We start from the raw sequence: 8,919 nt of genomic DNA, 5'->3' as shown, positions 1-8,919 counted from the left end.
ACTCATTTCAAAATCTAATTTTGCATTTTAAAGCATGAAAGTTGCATAGTTCTTAAATAGCATTTTTATTTTACGCTTAAGAAATACCCACTCCTCTCTTCCACTATATCTCTTACGTCTCTTTCTCTCTATCTTTATTAAAATAAAATGCTTTTCTCTCAATATAATTATCGGTTCTCCCTTTTTTTTTAATTTAAAGCATAACACTCTCTCTCTCTCAATTATTAAAACCGATTCTCTCCCTCAAAAATCAAGAAGGAACGCTGCTCACATCTCTCCCTCTCTCTCGCTCGATTTTCTCCTCCGGCAGAGCAATCGGCAGCCGCCGCTGCAACTGGATTCCGGCGAAGTCCAACATCGCCGCCGCCACTTGGGTCGACGGGAGCCGCTGGAGCCCCCCACACGTTTCCTCCTCCCTTCAATCTTTTCAATCGGTGATTTCTCCCTCTTCTCACTCGATCCAGCCATCGCCGACTGCTGCTGTTCCCGGCGATGTACAGTAGGAATCATAAACGCATAGGACATTCTACATAACATGGGTAAATCGGTATTACTGAAACGTGACTTTGCTAAGTCCATTATGCATATATATCTCAATTCTTTATTCTTACTTTCTAACACATAAGCATACTTGTTGGTGTAAATCATGTAGCATGAACTAGAGTAAAATGAGATTAGCAATCACCTTGTGTGTTTTGTGCTTGGTTGGCTGCTGTGCTAATGAATTCAGGAGTGAATAAACTGAAACATAATTGTGGATTTTGCTTAACCATTGCAGGCTGAACTCAAGAAGAAAATGGAGAAGTTTAAGTTGAGCTTACCTCTTGGGGTCCAGATTGCAGCTGAAATAAACTCTCTATGATTTTTGGTGCATAAAGGAAGGAGGGGGAATCGTAGTTGGTGATTTTCAGGCTACTATGAAGCCCTCAATTTATAGGCAAAGATCAAGAGGTGTGAGCCGCAAAACTTGAAAAAACTATTTACAGCAAAAGTGGAAATTTTGATGCAGTTTTTGACAAAAATGAAATTGGTTGGTGGCTGCCATTTTTTTTTTACTAATAGTGGAATTCCATGTGAGACTTTGAAAAGTGGAGTACTCGTCATAGAGTGCGTCTGAAAGATCTCCTAGTTGTATCTTAGCATGGCTTCAAATATTAAATTGTGACTTTTGCAGGGAAAAGAGTATGGCCTTAGCACAGTTAAAGAAAAGGGGCTGCTATGCGTGTACTATCCATATTTTATTTCTTGATTTTGTATACTCTATTGATAGTGTAGGAGCGTAGGGAGTGTGAAAGAAAAAATGATGATTGTAAGTAAATAGAATTGAGGTGACTAATAAAAATCTCTTGCCTTGATTAATTAATCAAGTATTTGTAAAACTAATATTGAGTTCTACTAAATAACGACGCTTCGTTATAACTCTCTACGAATTAAATATCTAATTTAACTCGTTCTTCAATTCGGAATTAGATCACGACTTCCAAGTAAATAATAGAAATAATATTTCTATCGCATTAATAACTTGACTTTGCTAAGTCAGTTTATTAAACTGGATAATAAATTATTGAACGCTTCAATAATTCAATTGCGATCATATCACGCAATGGCATCAAATTCAGATTAGTTGATAACTAAACACTGGATTTACCATAACTGAATATGCAATATAACAATTATTGCAATCACTGGTCTTAAAAATAAATAAAAGAGCGGGCTACTACAGTTGTCTTTTGACTTAAGTTGTCCTATGCGTTGATGTTTTTGTTTTACGAGCTCTTTTCGAGTCTCGGGCCCTCAATTTCCTTTTTGTGCCTTCAAGGGTTTTTTCTTTTTACTTTTTATATAAAACTCAATTTAATAAAAAAAAATTCAGAAAATTTAGAACAACATTTTAGACATCTCAATACTTTTATACAAGTTACCAAAAGGGCTGGTTTAGCTATTAATAGTAAGAAAATAAAAAAATTTCAAACTAAAATAAAATTTTTAGGACATTTTATTGAAAATAAAATAATTACTCCAATCGAAAGAGTTATACTCTTTGCCGATAAATTTCCTGACAAAATACTTGAATTAAATCAATTACAAAGATTTTTAGGAAGTCTAAATTATATCGGAGATTTTTATCAGGATCTTGCACAAGATTGCAAATTATTATTCCAAAGGTTAAAGAAAAATCCTTTACCATGGGCTGAAGATCATACTAATGCAGTAAAACGCATTAAGAAAAGAGTTAAAGAACTCCCATGCTTATCTATTGCTAATCCTGAAGCATTCAAAATTATTGAGACAGATGCATCCGAAATCGGATATGGTGGAATTCTTAAACAAAGAAACCCTGAAAATTCTAAAGAAGAACTAGTTATATTTACATCTGGAATTTGGAATAATGCCCAGAAAAATTATTCTACTGTTAAAAAAGAATTACTTGCTCTGGTTAAGTGTGTCCTTAAATTTGAAGGAGACATTTTAAACAATAAATTTTTAATAAGAGTTGATTGCAAATCTGCCAAATATATTCTCTTTAACGATGTTAAAAACATTGCATCAAAACAAATTTTTGCTAGATGGCAAGCTATTTTAGCATGTTTCGATTTTGAAATTGAACATATTTCAGGAAAATCTAACTCCCTACCGGATTTCCTTACTCGTGAATTTTTACAGGGACAATCAGTGGTCACAGGTCGTTAAACGACAAGCTTAAGGGAAAAAGCCCATGACAATTCTTCCATCAAAGAATTATCAAAAATTCCAAAAGCCACAAGGAGCTAAAAGCTCTGACTCACGTGAAGAAGAAAATCTAAAAGATTTTGATTATCTTAAAGAATTTGAAAATGATGAAAAAGCCTATGATATTCAATATTATAATGATGCTATCTTCCTTCAAAGAGGAACAAAAGAAGAGATAAGATATCCATATCTCGTCTCTGGATTTTTAAATTGTTGTCCAATTGAAAATGACCTAAAAGGTCTTTCTCCTTTGCAAATTGCAAATATTTATCTACATAAAGACATGCAACCAGTGCACGGGAATAAGACTCGAGAATACTTTGAGAGAATTCTAGTTGATACTGGATCAATAACAGTTCAACATATGGAAAAATCCAATAAAGAGTTTGCATTCTCCAAACTCATTATTAAGAGAATTCTTCCCGCCTCAAATTGGGGTCTTCCACTTTTTCAATCCAGAAAACTTGAAAACTTTCAAGGGATTCCATATTATAACTATTATGACTATGGCAAAGCTTGGGATAATATTTTCCTTTATGAAAATAGTGCTCGAAAGCACTCATGGTGGATAAAATTCACTCTTGATGATGAAAATAAAAAAATTCCAAATTGGTATTTCTCTTTTTTCTTTTCATGGGGGGCATCACCCATGATATTTCCAAAGGATATTAAAAATATTTGGAGAAATTTTTATAAAGAAAATAATCATCTTGAGAATATTTCTGCTATTCTACAATTCGTAAACCATTATCAAGTCCCATGGATTATTAGATGGGATTATAACCTTGAAAATCAACAGTTCGATAAAATCGAAACAAAGATGACCGCTACCATACTTAAAAGAAGAATTCTTCTTAAATGGTGGCCAAAAGAAAATTTCTTTGATGAAGGTAAAACCTATGACAAAAGAGGAATTCTATCCCTCAAACCATCTGCCAATGTCACACCCCAATTCTTGAAGGAATAAATATAATCGAGGTGCAACTAATTCATAGAAATAAACAAGGAACAACCTTGTAAAAACCCGAAATATGATAGAAAGTCGGGCTATGCCCCTTTGGATCACAAGTTTTGTTTCATGCTTCTGACAACCAACATTCATTAGCATAAAACTAGAATTTCAAATTTAAGCTCGACATGAAGTCATCTTAAGTTGAGAAAACAAAAGATGTATAAGAGTAATTGCTACAGCGGAAGTCTAACATATGAATTTTAACTCTAGCCTCAGCTCCGTCCCGTCAGCACCAGCCAGCCAACCTGAAAACATTTGAAAGTATTTTTGGGCTAAGTACTAATGTACTTAGTGGGCATGCATTTTCATAAACATTTCATATTTTCGTAAGAGCAGTTTATCCAATTATACTTGACATGACTTAGAAGGTTTTAAAATGAAAGAAGTACTTCTAAGCATGTTAAAACATTTTTCATTTGTGCGCACATGTCACACTCCCTTTCCGTTACTCGCTGTGATCCCGGACCTTTTAGCCACCGACGGATCCATATCTCCCGCTTTACTTGAACTGAGGGCGTAACCCAGTCAAGTTCCCATTTGGGACCCAATGCTCCGGAACACATCCCGTCGAGCACCCTTATAACGCCTCATACATGATTAGTGCCCGAATGGAGATCAACCCACCGAGTCAGCTAATAGGTGTACACAATTCTCAAACAACGTGTTAGGTCATAAGAGAACCTCGATCGATTAACTTATGCGAGCCTTAAACAGAGCAGAGTGCACAAAATATTTTATTGGATAAACAGTTTTCATTACATTAAATAAACAATTTGCATTTCATTGAAACATTTAGAGCTTAATAACTCAATCATACTTTGTACATTTGGAAAGTAAGCCCACCTGTATAGGCAAAGCCTGTCGTTTAACCTTATCTTTGATTCGGAATAGCAGTGCTAATCCTTCTGATGCTCAAAGCCTACAAGAAATCTATTCTCAATAGGTCTCCTTGAATCTAATCTTAAGTCATGGTGTAGTGCTTAATATTCTATGATTCACTTAGCCGGGTTTTCAAAATTTAATGAATAAATAATTGAAAACATTTCTCTTGAGTTAAGAACACCAACAATATTCTTACTCGACTTTCTTTAATAATTGGAATTATAATGAAAACCAATTTAAATCATGAGTACTTTTATTTGCAAAAATGCATATGCAAATGCATGTCATGCTTAGCATATAATAAGTAATCACTTAAAATATGTACATAATAATAATATAATATTATTATGCAAATCTTCTTTAAAATAATTAATCAAACTAATTAAGTCTAATTAATTAAAATAGTGTAGTCCATTTTAAATAAAGAAACTGCACAGTCCAATTAAATAAATTAATAAAGGTCCATTAGATTTAATAATTAAAAGCCCAGCTGAGACAAAAATAAATAAAATCTCGGCCCAAATACTCAGCCCAATTCGAAATTTCAAACCCAACCCCAAAGCCCAACCCTCACCCTAGCCCAACACCTAGCCTTCTTCCCCCCATCAGCCGCAACACACGCACAAACACTCACATTTCAGTCACTCATCCCCTCCCCCTTCACTGCTCGTCTCCCTCTCTCTCTCGGACTCACGCCCAAACCCCTCGGTCTCCCCCTGCCGCCGCCAAGCCGCGGCCGCGCCCCCTTCTCCAGCGACAACAGCTGCCGGCAATCTCCCATCTCCCTCCGAACTCTCTCAAACCTCGGTCACCACCGCCCACCTTCAGTCGAATCACTCTCTCGACTGCTCCAAGATCTGCTCGTCCCTCTTTCCTCTCGAAGTTTCACCGCCGCCGGAGCTCCATTCCCTTCACTCAACCGGCCGACAGAAGCAGCAGCAGCAGCCGCTGCTTCCCTCGGTCTCCCTCCCTCAATTTCCCGGCGACAGCAACCCACGGCTGCCGCCGTCCTCCGCTCAACCCTCCGCGGCCCCAGCCCAGACAAAACCACACCACCTCTCTCTCTCCAGCCGTGGCCGGGCAGCAGCGGCACCGCCGCCGTGCCCTGCCTCCCTCCGCTAAACAGCCCCGCTGTCCAGCCGCCGTTGTCACGACCGGCCCTAATTAAGGATAATTAAGCCGGGGAAATCGTGACTAATGGAGGGTGATTAGAAGCGGGGTAGAAAGGGGATAATCAAACAAGGAAGGATCGCATTTCATCATTTAACAAAAGAGATATTTATAATATAACAGAAGTTTAGTCGTATAGACTCAAATAACTAGTAAGTTCAGATATCTCTGACTTAGCCAAATAAACATAAAACTTCTGAGTACGCAGCGGAATATGATTCTGATTACATGTATGAAGACATGTAACCCTAGAGTTCATTAATACATAATAAGACAAAAGAATCCCGCTCGTCACTTCATCACCATCTGCAGCCGTTCAACCTGCACATTTAGAAATATATGCAGGGCTTGAGTACAAAAGTACTCAGTGGGCACGTATGCCTAAGTATAAAATACATACTTCAAAACTGTAAATTGTCATGCCATAATTAAACAGTACAGCAAGGGAGTTTTTCGCTAAAAGGCCCAAGCTTACTAAATTCATTTGTGATTCTTAAAGTTCGACTGCAGTCTAAGTTCTGTAATCTATCATATCTGGAACTTTGTGCCGGAGAGGTGGCCACCTCTCACGGTCACTTGACCGGCCAACCCGCTAGATGACTCACGGTCACTGGTGTACACTAGCCCTGGCAGGATAACTATCAACTGCTCAAGACCCGAATTCGATTACATGATAAAAGTAACATCAGATAGATATCATACTGAAATTGAAACATTTTATGGCAAGACAATATTTGAAATAACTTCAATTAATTTAGTCATGAAATAACTTGCTTGAACGTAACATTTAAACTCATTTGATATATATGAAAGTAATGCCCACCTGTTAGAAACTTTTTGTGGTACAGTAGCTCCTTAACTGATTATTAATCTCGTGCTTGACCTTTATTACGAGAATATAAATAAGATATTGCTCTAGTAAAATCCTCAAATAATGAGAATACAGAATTAATTATGCATGATCTATATGCATGAATTATATTCTGAAATAATAATCAAGGAATTTCTATTGTTAATCCAAGCTATCGGATTTAAACAAAAGCTAAGTCTCGTTTCATGAAGCCGGATAATTAATAAAATTTAATCCGTTCTCTTAGGGTGTTCTAACTTAAATGGGATTAAAAGATCTCGCTCTATTTAATCGATTAAAAGAAGATAACTAAGTCGGCTCATTCGCTTAGTAATCTCGTAAGAATTAATCGTAATTGGGCAGCTGCGTCTAATTAACCGGGCCAAACAAATATGACTTGAAGTAATAATATAAGTCAAATAATTAAAAGGCTCAACATAATACAGCCTAATAATTAATTAAGAAAAGTGGGCTTGAATTAAATAAATCGTGGCATTCCAATAATTAAATTGAAAAGTTTAGTTGGAGTAATTCATGGACTCAAGTAATTAAAAAAAAATTTAGGGCCCAGTTGAATAAATAACCAAAGCCTAAAGAAAATAATTAGGAGGCCCAATCGGAATAAAATAACAAAGCCCAATGAATTAATTAAATTAGGCCCAATGAATTAATTAAATTAGGCCCAATGAATTAAACTAAAGCCCAAGCAAAATAATTGAATTAGGCCCAATTATAATAAATACAATAAGGCCCAAAAATAAATAATTATGAAGCCCAAAGAAAATAAAATAAAGGCCCAAATTTTCGGCCCAACTCAATTAAATGAAGCCCATACAAATCAAAACAACAATTAAATCAACGCCCATATAAATAAAATCGGAGGCCCAATCAGTAATTAAAATCGGCCATTTAAATAAAATCAGAAGCCCAATATTAATAAATAAGCCAGCCCAACTCAAGCCCACTAAAAATAAATCAACAAGGCCCAAAGAATTAAATAAATAAGCCCAATTAAAATAAATAAGCCCAACTTTAATAAATAGGAAAAGCCCAAAATTTCTTCCCCCAACATCTCGGTTCTCTCTCCCTATTTCCTCAAAATTAATTCTCGCCTTTCTCTCTCTGATCTCTCTCAAAATCGGCTGACACTCCCCTTCTCTCTCAAACCACGCTCGATCGGCCCTCCCTCTCCGGCCACTCAGCTGCCGCCTGCTCCGGTCGGCGTCGACTACCGACGCGTCGAACCCCGGCGACGTCCTCCTTCTCCTTCCTTCCCCACGCTGAATTCAAACGAGCCCTATCTCTGGAAATCATCGTCGCGGCCGCGCCTCCATCTGGAATCCGGCGGGCGGTCGTCGCGTGGAAGCGGCTGCTGCTTCGCCTGGAGTCGCCGCCGGCTGGAGTTGCTGCTGCTCGTCCGGTGGTCAGCGCCTGCTGGAGGAGCGCTGCCGCCGCCCGCTGCTTAAGCCTTCCAGCGCCGCCGTGCTGTCACTGATTTCCGCCGAGCCCCGACACCGCTGCTGCTACTGGAAGGCCGGCTTCGCCGTTGCTATCGCTGTTCCCGGCGTTGCTCCGATTTCTGGAGTCGGTCAGCTTCTTCCCTTCTAGTTGGTTAACGCCGTAGCTGTCGCCTTCAAGTCTCGCTAGCACCTTTGCCGCCGCCGCCGGGTTCTAGAATCGGCGAGATCTCCGTGCTCTCCTCACTGTGTTCGTCCGGCAGGTAGCAAGCCAGAGGCTGCCACCGCCAAGGACAGTCGCCCTCCTCTTTCTCCGGCAGTTAGGCTCGGCAGTTGCTTGGGCAGTCGGCCCATTTTCCCAAAGCTAAGTTTGATTCTCTGCTATTGTATTTCGATTCATGTCACTACATGATGGGAGTTCTCATGGCTTTGGTTCTATGTACAGTGGTAATATCTCAATGTATGAATCATACTATTTCTGTTGAAGGCCATAAATTATGTACGCATATGTGATTTGCTGCCCCTCTGTAATATACTTCAACCTATATTTCTGAACTTCTAATACATGATGCGTGGGGTGAAATGTAATTGAAGATAGTGAACTGAGATAGCATAAAATACCTTGAGGTATAGGTGTTGGTTGGCTGCTGTGGGTGGATTGTGTTGGTTGGCTGCTGTGGGTGGATTAAATGGGAGGATTCTGAAATAAATGATATAAATCATACTTGTTTCTTTCAATAAATGCAGGTTGCAAATGTAAGAAGATGAGGAATAAATGCCAAGGTTTACCTTAGAGCTTATGGCAGTGTATCAATGTT

The 8,919-nt window shown here is 38.4% G+C and overlaps 1 long non-coding RNA gene across 1 annotated transcript; it reads right to left on the bottom strand.

The window, feature by feature from the left end:
* Positions 1-3,758: 3,758 nt before the first annotated feature.
* LOC131004785 (uncharacterized) lies at positions 3,759-4,937 on the bottom strand. The gene is made up of 2 exons (XR_009095102.1): positions 4,586-4,937; positions 3,759-3,987 (listed from the first exon to the last, which is right to left on the bottom strand). It is a non-coding gene; the product is annotated as an uncharacterized LOC131004785 (long non-coding RNA).
* Positions 4,938-8,919: the final 3,982 nt, after the last annotated feature.

Source organism: Salvia miltiorrhiza, unplaced genomic scaffold (genome assembly GCF_028751815.1).
Source record: "Salvia miltiorrhiza cultivar Shanhuang (shh) unplaced genomic scaffold, IMPLAD_Smil_shh original_scaffold_455, whole genome shotgun sequence".
In the NCBI taxonomy this organism is placed as follows: Eukaryota; Viridiplantae; Streptophyta; class Magnoliopsida; order Lamiales; family Lamiaceae; genus Salvia; species Salvia miltiorrhiza.
Note: the sequence above shows the minus strand (reverse complement) of the source record. Positions and strands in the feature narration are given on the sequence as shown.